The sequence below is a fragment of the Micropterus dolomieu genome, unplaced genomic scaffold, assembly GCF_021292245.1.
Source record: "Micropterus dolomieu isolate WLL.071019.BEF.003 ecotype Adirondacks unplaced genomic scaffold, ASM2129224v1 contig_13298, whole genome shotgun sequence".
Taxonomy (NCBI): domain Eukaryota; kingdom Metazoa; phylum Chordata; class Actinopteri; order Centrarchiformes; family Centrarchidae; genus Micropterus; species Micropterus dolomieu.
Window position 1 is genome coordinate 463 of NW_025742284.1, and position 10,364 is coordinate 10,826.

At 42.4% G+C, this 10,364-nt stretch overlaps 1 pseudogene; it reads right to left on the reverse strand.

The window, feature by feature from the left end:
* Positions 1-1,376: 1,376 nt before the first annotated feature.
* LOC123966373 lies at positions 1,377-7,547 on the reverse strand (annotated as a pseudogene).
* Positions 7,548-10,364: the final 2,817 nt, after the last annotated feature.

Genomic DNA, 10,364 nt, shown 5'->3' on the forward strand with positions numbered 1-10,364 from the left:
TAAAGAAGGCAGGATCATACAAGGAAAAATGGGTGCAGGGATAAGGGAAGGAAGAAAACAACTTAGTAGGGAAGAATATAAGAAGGGATGGAAAAATAAAGTTGGGATAAAATATGAAACAAGTAGGAGAGTAACTGACCACCATCTGATGGTCATATCAGTAATTACACATGTAGACAGCAGCTGTCTGGACAGTAAAGTATCAGCTTGTGTGACCTTCTCTGTAGCCACTGATTAACCAGCATGATATCAAGGCTATGACGGGTTCTTTAAACTACAAAGAAATTATTGTACAGTTGAAGCATTTCGGGGAATTTTAATGAATCTGACGTAACACACAAACCTCTCTGCTTTAGTCTCGACTGTCGTATGAAGTTTTATAATGATGGTGATGTGAATGGCAAATGTCTAATTACCTGCGGTATATCTAGTCATACCTTTCTCTTAAATGTAAATGCTCCGTACTTGTATAGCGCCACTAAAAGCGCTTTCACACTACCTCTGCATTTATTCACTGAGCCTTAGTGCTCGAACAGAAACTAACATTCATACACTGACAGAACAGCCACCAGAGGCAATTCAGGGTTCAGTATCTTGCCCAAGGATACTTCAACATGCAGCCTGGGGGAGCCAGGAATTGAACCGCCGACCTTCTGATTAACTCTACCTCCTGAGCCAAATAACATTGTTAGTCTCTACCTAGACTAACAATATCATATCTTTCCTTTCCTTATCAGTTTTTAAAACGTGACCCACTTTCAAAACCACACAATCCGTATTTTCAGCATTGATTCATTGTTTATACACCCCGCCAAGGTCACTGAGGTCTGCTGATCAGTGCCCAGGACCAGGCTGAAGACCAGGGGCGATCGCTCTTTTTCAGCAGTTGCCCCCAAACTGTGGAATGAGCACCTCAGTATGTCATTGGCTAATTCCTCAAATGGGCTAACTATAGTGTTACAAACAATTTTTATGCAGATCCAAGATAAACAAAACAAACTTATTGTTTAGAAATTTATTGATTGAATTCAGAACATTTCTAAACAAAACATTTTTTTGCCTATAGAAATGCTGATAAATGAAAAGAACACATCACAAATGCCTTTTAGAAATTGTTGCTCATGTTGATGTACAGTATAACATGTTGGGGAAGAATGAAAACCTATATCCTTCAATAATAAAAGCACTCCCAAGCATGACTTTAGGGGTTGAGGGGAACGTACGAATATATTGTAATGATCTTGGATTTCAGAAGGATCATGTGGATCATTTTCTGAAGACTAAACTCTCAACTTAGTTTTGGCTTTGCTGCACCAGTTCAAGAAGAACCATGAGTCTTTTATTTATTATGCATTTTTGCCACGTGGCAGTTTATATTAGTATTTGTATTTGTTCTCCAGTTTCTTAGTTATCTTGAACATTTCATAGGGGGGGATTGAGGACCTCTTGCTCTATATCTTTAAGGGATGGATATTTTTTTAGAAAAGCACCAAAACAGGTCTCAATTTGAAAGCATGTCTTACTACCAAATTCTGTCAGGTCTGTTCTTTTAGGGCTGGAGGCAAAGAAACCAAACCGAATTATATCGTTGACATTGCCAGAAAGCACAAGATTTGTTCTGCGGTAAGTTGTTTGACATTTTTTGTTGTTACTGAGGATCTGAACGGCAGATGTTAGCCAGAAATGTAAGGAGTGGAATGCAAAGGATTTTCCATAGATTGTTCTGTTGGTCCGGACTGCTCCGTTGAATATCCCATAAAACTTTTGATTATCAGATGTATAAACACAGATTGCTTGCTTATGCTCCTTAGTTAGAGCCTCCTCCCCTTTATCGATTGGTTCTAGTTTCTTGTTTGCACAACGTTCTGCTTTTTTCCAGACATTTGCAAAAATGCCAGTGTTCTCTTTTTCAAAGTATTTGTCTTTGATCATTTCCGTCATTGTTTCGTTGCAGGCAAAGTACATGTCATCAACAGCATCTTCAGCCATGTTCAATGGGATGACCTGGTCAGCATCTTGCAGACTGAAGATGTAACTGATCTGGAGGGGAAGGAAGAACAGATGGGAAGGAAGGTCATGAATTAAATGCAGTTTGCACCGCTTTAACAAAGTGTAGCTTACTTTATGATACTTTTGCTGCTGAGACATTCTGTACTTCTGCAAACCCAAATCTTGTACTAGACTCAATTTACATGTTGGTACCAGCTCTCATACATATTCTATTACCTCATCACTACCTGTATGTACTGTATTATGTATGTATTGTGGTGTCCCAAAGAGAACCCTGGCTAACAACCACCAATGGAGTAAATACGTTGAAAAAACACCTCACCGCTTACGGCCCCCACAATCCTTCTGTCCCCAGCAACTGGATCCTGGAAGCTGAATTTAGGACAACAAGAAGAAGATGTAGGATTATGGGGACAGAGCAGAGAGCAACTGAATACAATACAAATTCAAACATTTGTCCCGCCCCTTAATATGACAAATGTCCAAGCTGTAGGACTGCAGGAAAAGGGCCCAATGAACCAGCCTCTGATTAGGACACCTTTGTAGTTGGAGGCGGGGCATAGTCATCAATAGCCTGCACTTTTGCCCGCACTGGACACACTCTCCCTTGTCCCACTACACAGCCCAAATAAGTGACTGTAGCCTTCGCAAACTCACACTTGGCCAGATTAACAGTCAACTGTGAGTGAGCCAAACGGTCAAAAACCCTCTTGATGCGGTCAAGGTGACCATCCTAATCATCTGAAAAAATAACTACATCATCCAAATACACAGAACACCCATCCAAATCTCCAACAACCCTGTTCATCAGGCGCTGAAAGTTCGCTGGGGCATTCCACAAACTAAACGGCATCACTGCATATGAATACAAACCAGTAGGTGTAATAAATGCAGCAATCTCTCGCACTCTTTCTGACAAAGGGACCTGCCAGGAGCCTTTCAATAGATCAAACTTACTCACAAACCTAGCGGACCCCACTTGGTCAATGCAGTCTTCCATAAGGGTGAGGGGAAAACAGTCTGGTTTTGTGACACTGTTTGCCTCCATAAAGTCTGTACAAGTTTGGGAGTGTTATCAAACTTCAGCACAAGCAGCAAGGTGATGCCCAACTGGAACTGGAGGGGTCCGTGATACCTTTCTGCAGCATATACTTAACCTCAGCATCCAAATGTTTACATTTCTCCGGGTGAACACGATAAAACCTCTGCTTAATCGGTTTACAATCCCCAACATCTATATCATGCTCAACCAAATGTGTGCGGGTAGGGAGATTCCGCATGGACACTGAGTTCTTAAGCCGCCCATATAGCACCGCTTCATGTGGGCCCAACAAATCCTCCTCCCCTTGACCTACCACAGCCTGATTGGACACAGATACAGACAAGCAAGCTGGATGCACATCAGAAAGCTGTGCTTCAACTGCCTGCTATACACGAGCATAGTATGGTTTTAGCAAGTTGACATGACAGAGCTGAGTAGACGATCTACGACTGGGAGTAGCAATCACATAATTCTGGTCTGACACCTTTTTCCACCACTAAGTATGGCCCTGAAAACTTGAAATGGGGAAGTAACAATGGGCAACAGAGCAAGCACCTGATCTCCTGGCAAAAAAGCGCGATCCTCTACTCTGTGGTCATAAAGATTTTTCATTTTGTACAGATACCAACCATTGAATTCACAGACGGGTCTGTTGTCCGTCTTTGCGAGGGAGAGAGAGAGCGAGAGCTAGCGACAGAGCGAGAGGATGTGCGGCGCGAATATGCGCTGCGCAGCGCTGCAATCAAAAATGACTTAAATGGGTCGCCAAATTTACTTGGTTATTTACTGTTAATCTCCCTGGACGACCTGCCCAAGTAAAGCATATGTGTGGGAAACACTGGGCTGTTAAGTTATCTTGTTTCAAGTGTGGTGCTATACAGATAATATAACTTTAAATTATATTATTGTATTAATTATTAAATTATAGCAATATTATAAATCTTGATGGCATCTAAACCCTAATCCCCAACATAATGCCATGTAAGGCAAAGTAGTGCCAACAGAGTGCTTAGGAAAGCGCCCCTGAAACTTTCAAAAATCTGATTCTGAACAGAAGGAGGGACATTGAACTGGGACTGGGCATGAGGATAGCTGAAGGAATGTTTCATGGTTTGTGTGTCGGGGTGTGAGTGTGTGTGCTACGTGTGCATGAGAGTGAAAGAGAGAATGTCAGTATTTTCAACTTATGAAATAAAAGTGTTTGAATATTGTACAACTTGTATTATCATTCATATGCACGTACAACGCTGGTTAACAAGAAAAAGTTGGCGAGTAAAATAGTTGAGGATTGGTAGGAGTTGGTTGATTTTAGAATCCACATGCCACAGTGTCAGGTGGACCAAAAACTTTGTTTCCATCCCTCCGGCCACCCTCTCTTTCTCTCACCTTCTCCCTTTGTGTCCCACACATCTACCTTGACTTTCACACACAAACAACACATTATCTCTGCGTTTGTTGATTGTTGTAGGTTTGTTGTTTGACTTAGATTAGATAGTAGTGGTTTATTTACTGAATTTGTGATTGTTAATCCGTGCTAAATGAATAATTCTGTTATTCTATTAAGAAGTTTGTAGTGTGACGACTTCCCCAGTCTGCCTGCCTGTATGTCTTCTCTGTTTTGCAGATTCTGGGTGTGGCTTGTAGGTAGAGCTGGGAGGGTCCAATGCGTCTACCTGCCCATCTGGGTTGGGCTTCCTAGAGGACATAAAAGGGCCGCCTTTCTAGAAATCACTCTCTCTGCTGGCCTGCTGCTTCAACCTCAGCTTTTGTTCCTTTGTTTGGTTTGCTGCACCCACCAACATTTATTACACTTCATCCTCACTCATCCACACACTTCTGACATGACTGATCATATCTACCCACGCCACCAACTTAGTTAAGTTGTTTGTTAGTTTGAGTTAAATAAACCACTTTTGTTCTTATTATCTGTGTGAGGCCTCCCTTTTTGTTACCAGCCTTGACCCAGGTGGTAACAGAAGTTATTGTGTACGGTATTGTGATTGAAATTGTTTGAGACAATGAGTCTACTGACTTCCTCCTTCACTGTTGGCTTATTATTAACTTATGTTGTTTCATTGTTGTTGCTGTGGCTCAGCAGCAGTGGCAGGGACAGGAATTAGCATGCAGCTGAACAGGGTTAGGAGTCGGACGAACCGCCAACAGGACACCGGGTACAGGAGTCAGCCGGGTCCATGACCAGACCATGGGACCAGGAGTTTGGCCGCCGGCTGGACTCGAGGAGCTGGAGTTGGCCATGTAGCTAATGGAACAGAGGAAACAGGAGTTGCTGTGTCTGTCTGATCACATATGAAATTGGTGTTTGGACTTTGCTACAACACTGGAGACAAAGTCAATAGTTGTTCAAGAAAGACAGAGCTTTACTGGAACTCTAAAAGAAACAATGATCCAAAACAAACAGGCAGCAGTGAAATGTAAAACCACAGGGAAAAAACTAACTAGCAGGGTGTTACGACCCAGGCTCTCAGGCCGCAACAATGGAGGAGGATGCAACTCAATTTTAACAAAGCTTAACATAAATTTATTTATTATAATGTGGCGTGGCCGTTCGTGATAAAAGTTACAATTAAAAGGTTTAACTGAAAATATCTTTTAAAAGTATCCAGCCAACAACAACAGCAAATTATCGGTCGTGCAGCTGGTACACAAATAAAATTCTCAATTAAAAAATCTCAGAAACATATGTTAAAAGGCACACCAACAACGCCACCTAGGGAATGAGCCCTAGTACTCACAGACACACAGGTTCTTTAAAATCGGGGTTTGGGCAGAGCAGAAACAAACCACAAAGGCGAAAATAACTTTAACAATTTATTACCACATTTAAGATAATGTTTATAAGTTTAAAAAGCCAAACTAAAATCAATGTCATGCCACAGGTTAAAAAGAGGGCTTATATAATAGTGAAATTTTCCATAATTCGCCAGCTCTTGGCAACGGCAAACACTTACTCGGCCGATTCCTCCGTCCCATGGCCCAGCGGCTCCATACAACATAGGAAGCACTGGCGAGTAGTGTGATCTCATCAAATAGCCCACATCCAATGCTCCACGAGCCCGACTCTGCAGCCCTCCCCTATCTTGGTCCTCTTCATCAGCTAATCCTAATTCTTTCATCTCCCGTTCTTCATCTTCATCTCTTGTTCTTCAGCACACTAGTTTACTCAAACACATCGTAAACTACTCTACTAATCTTGATCTTCTTATCATGCCTTTTCCTCACTAACCGCCAACTAAAAGATCCCTCAAAGGGCAACTACCCGAAAGGGAGAACATCCACCTGGTTGAGGAAACTCACTCCTGAAAAGTTGCGTACACTTTCTCTATACACTTAGACGATTACATGGCCATTATTCTAGATTTTACCAAAAATCCATATCTACACCGCTTCCAAACCATAGCTTGCTTCAGTGGCGTGGCCTAACAAGCCCCCAAGTGGTACCCGTTCTCATCCTAACCCATTGCCGCCGCTCCAAGCTCTCCGGTTTTCTCCAACCTCTGGGTTCCAAGGTCTGCAGAGAAACAGCAGGTCTTCCCATGACACTAGATTTCTAGGATTCACTCTCGACACAATCCGTTTCACACTGTAATCTGGATTGAAAGCTCATGCAGTTGCCTCCTTTAGGCAAAACTATGTGGCTGTCAGTTTTCCGTAGACGAGAGCTAGTTTCTGGTCCGTTGGTCCAGCATAGAATATCTGATGTCAGCTCTGTTTTGGATAAATGCGCATTTAACTATATCTCCTTCTCACCATAGTCAAACTCGTCATGATGGTATTAGTTATACATTAATATGATTTCATAACATTAACAACCAACAGTTTACTATGCATTCACATGCTCCTTGGATATTCCAACTGCAGCTTCTTCTGTATGGCTTGCTGACATTTCTCACAGCTGAAACCACCACCTATGGGCAATGCAAGGAAACACAAACAATAAAAAGTATTACAGTATATTATTAGTAACTAGGCATGTATTACACAACAAAAAAAAAACCCAATGCCATGACACACAGTATTTGTCTCCTCTCTGAGCATGAATAAGAACTAATTTTTTTAGAAAGATTTTTTGTTCTAATAGTTCTGTCGATCCTCCGACTGGGCACAAGTAGTGGGAGTTGGTCGGACCACCATTGGGGCTGATGTCAGTCGATCCTCTGACTGGGCATAAGGAGTAGGACTCGGTTGGATCACCGGCAGAGTAGAAACCGAACGATCCACCGACTGGGCATGAGGGGCAGGGGTTGGCCGGTTCACCATCGGAGCTGATGTCAGTCGATCCCCCTACTGGGCATGAGGAGAAGGGGTCGGCCGGACCGTTGACTGAGTGGACGTCTGTCGATCTTCCAATGGGGCATGAGGAGCAGGGGTCAGCCAGACCACTGACGGAGCTGGTACTGGTTGGACCACTGATGGGGCACGAGGAACAGGAGTTGGCTTGACCACCAATGGGGATAGTGAAGGAGTTCTGGACAGTCTGGAGTTGATCAATAGATTTTTGGGTTAAACAGATGAAAAGGCTGTTGCAATAATCCAGGCTTGATGAAGACGTGTAAAATGGTCCTTAAAAGTTAACATAGATCTTGCAATGTTTGCTATATTTCTAAGTTGATAGAAACATGATTGAACAAGCATTGTGGTGTGCTGCTCGAAATTTAAATTACTATGAAACCAGACACCAAGTTTCTTTGCAACAGGCTTAATGTGATTTACTGGGGAAATAAAATATTGCCATCTGCTGGGACCAGGATTTCTGTTTTGTCTGAGTTCAGCTGGAGGAAATTATTTGACATCCATTTTTTAACTTCACAAAGGCAGTTGTTAAGTGAACTCAGCATTCCAGGGTCTGTGGATCTGACAGGCAAGTACATTTGTGTGTCATCAACGTAAATATGAAAAGAAATACCATGTTGAAGGATAATATGTGGGGAAGGGGAAGCAGATACAAGGAAAACAAAATGGGTCCTAAGACTGACCCCTGAGGCACACCATATTTAACTGGACAGAACGAAGAGACATAGTTGTTTACAGACACGCAAAACTTCCTATTTGACAGGTAAGATGAAAACCATTCTAGGGCAGTACCAGAGATCCCCACCCAGTGCCTCAGTCTGTCTAACATGATGTTGTGATCAATGGTGTCAAAAGCAGCGCTAAGGTCCAGGAGTACCAGGACTGAGCACATTCCTTCATCAGCAGACATTAAAAGGTCATTGGTAACTTTAAGCAGGGCAGTCTCAGTGCTGTGGTACTTCCTGAAACCAGATTGAAACTTGTCAAATATTTTGTTATTTTCCAGTTCACCCAGAGAATTAAGAGTTGGCTGTTCATTTTCTCTGGTGATTACATTTTGTTTTAAGCCTGTTGCTCGCTAGATAAAATTATCATCTTGGTTAAAATTACAGTTAACATGACTTACAGATGCATCTTGCTAACCAAGATAGCTAGCTTCACACGAGCCAGGTCCACCGTCTCGTCCAAATATGGTCACGTCTGGTGCCAGTCTATGCTATTGAAATAGGGGGAAATCGAATAGGAGTGTGACTTTTTGTCATTTTGTTGTAAAATGCATAAACTTGGTGTGGCATTTGGTTAACTTCTTCAGTCTAATGGTGAATTCCATTCCTTATTTTTCAACTACCCCATGTTTTCAATTGTGCCCCTTGCCCCTTGAAACAGAGTTACTAGAGGAAGTGGTTAAAATCATAATACGTAATGGGACAACCCTTCAAGATCCCTGTACATCATCAGTAGTCAATGATGGCTCTTAAGTTAACAGATGCAACAAGTTTTTGCCAGACTTTTCCTTGACAACGTTTAAAATATGCCGTCCTCCGCTGTGGCAATCTCTCTTGTGTAGGTCATAGCTAGCCTTCTGCTAATGAATACATTTGTGTTAGGATAGACTGCAAACTAGTTTTGCTGTAGTTAGCCTACCTATGTTGGCTACAATGTAATGTTATAATGTTACATTGTAGCTGGCATGTTGCATAGTGATTGCTGGTGCTTTCACAATGCATTCTGGGAGCTTTCTCGTAGCCCTCCGTTTGAAATGTGCCTCTGAAACATCTCTGTTTCGAGGGCTGTGTAGTTACCCCTGTATTGCAACAAGAACCCGGATACTTTACCTCTAGGTGTGAAATTGCAAAATGAAGGGGTAGGGGCAAGTGGTGAAATGGGATTCATCCTTAGTGTCCATCACCAGGATGCCCATGGCATTGTGGTTCTAAAAATTTGACTGTTTTTATTACATGTCAACTAAAGTCTTGGTCCTTGGTCATTGTGCGAAATGTGAGGTACAACCTGCACAGGTTGCCAGTCCATTGCAGGGCACATATATACAAACAAGCACTCACACTCAACCTAAGGACAATTTAGAGTTGCCAGTTAGCCTAGCCTGCATGACTTTGGATGGTGGGAGGACCAGAGCACCTGGAGAGAACCACACAGACAAGGGGAGAACATGCAGACTCCACACAGAAAGGCCTTGGAAGACCTAGGTTCGAACCCACAAACTTCTTGCTGTGAGGCGACATTGATAACCACTGCTGACAGGACAGTGAATAGCAATAGGAAATGAGGAGTGTGAAAGGGGGCAACCCGCTACAAAGGGTGATAGGCTGGACTCAAACCTGGGCTATAGCAATAAGGACTCAGTCTCGTACATTGGACGGGCACTAAGTGAGCTAACCACACTCCACCTGAAGTTAAAATAAAAATTGAGGAATTATAGGAAAGCTGTAAGAGCAACCTCGTAGTGCAAATACTTTAGTTAGCTGAGCCACCAAGCTTTGCTGGTTGTTGATAAAAGGAAACAGAGAGCATTGGTATTCAGATCTGTGGAAGTGAGAAATAAAAGACAAACAACTTGAACATTACTTATCCCCCCAAAATAAAATTGAATTGAAAATTGAAAATAAGGACAAATGATCTTCGTGGACCTGATGGCAAAGGACAAAATCTGTTTTTTTTTTTTTATATCTCTATCCTTTCCCTTCTCTTTTTTGCACCGAGGAGAAGAAAGAGACACGCTATCAAAATGATAGGAAGAGAAAATCATATCATTTGATTGTCTGAGAGACTGCCATCTCCCACCTCCACATGCTCAACACCCCATTAGAAAAAGAGAACAATAGAACAGCTCTCTGTGACACCATGCCTTGTCAAATGCCAAGTTGGTGTCTGTGCTGCTGTTAGCGAGCATTTTGTTACTTTCCTGTGCTTGACACATCAGGTACAGGCCTAACAGATGTCTTCTTGAAGCATATAAAGAAGTTAGGATTGGATATCTCAA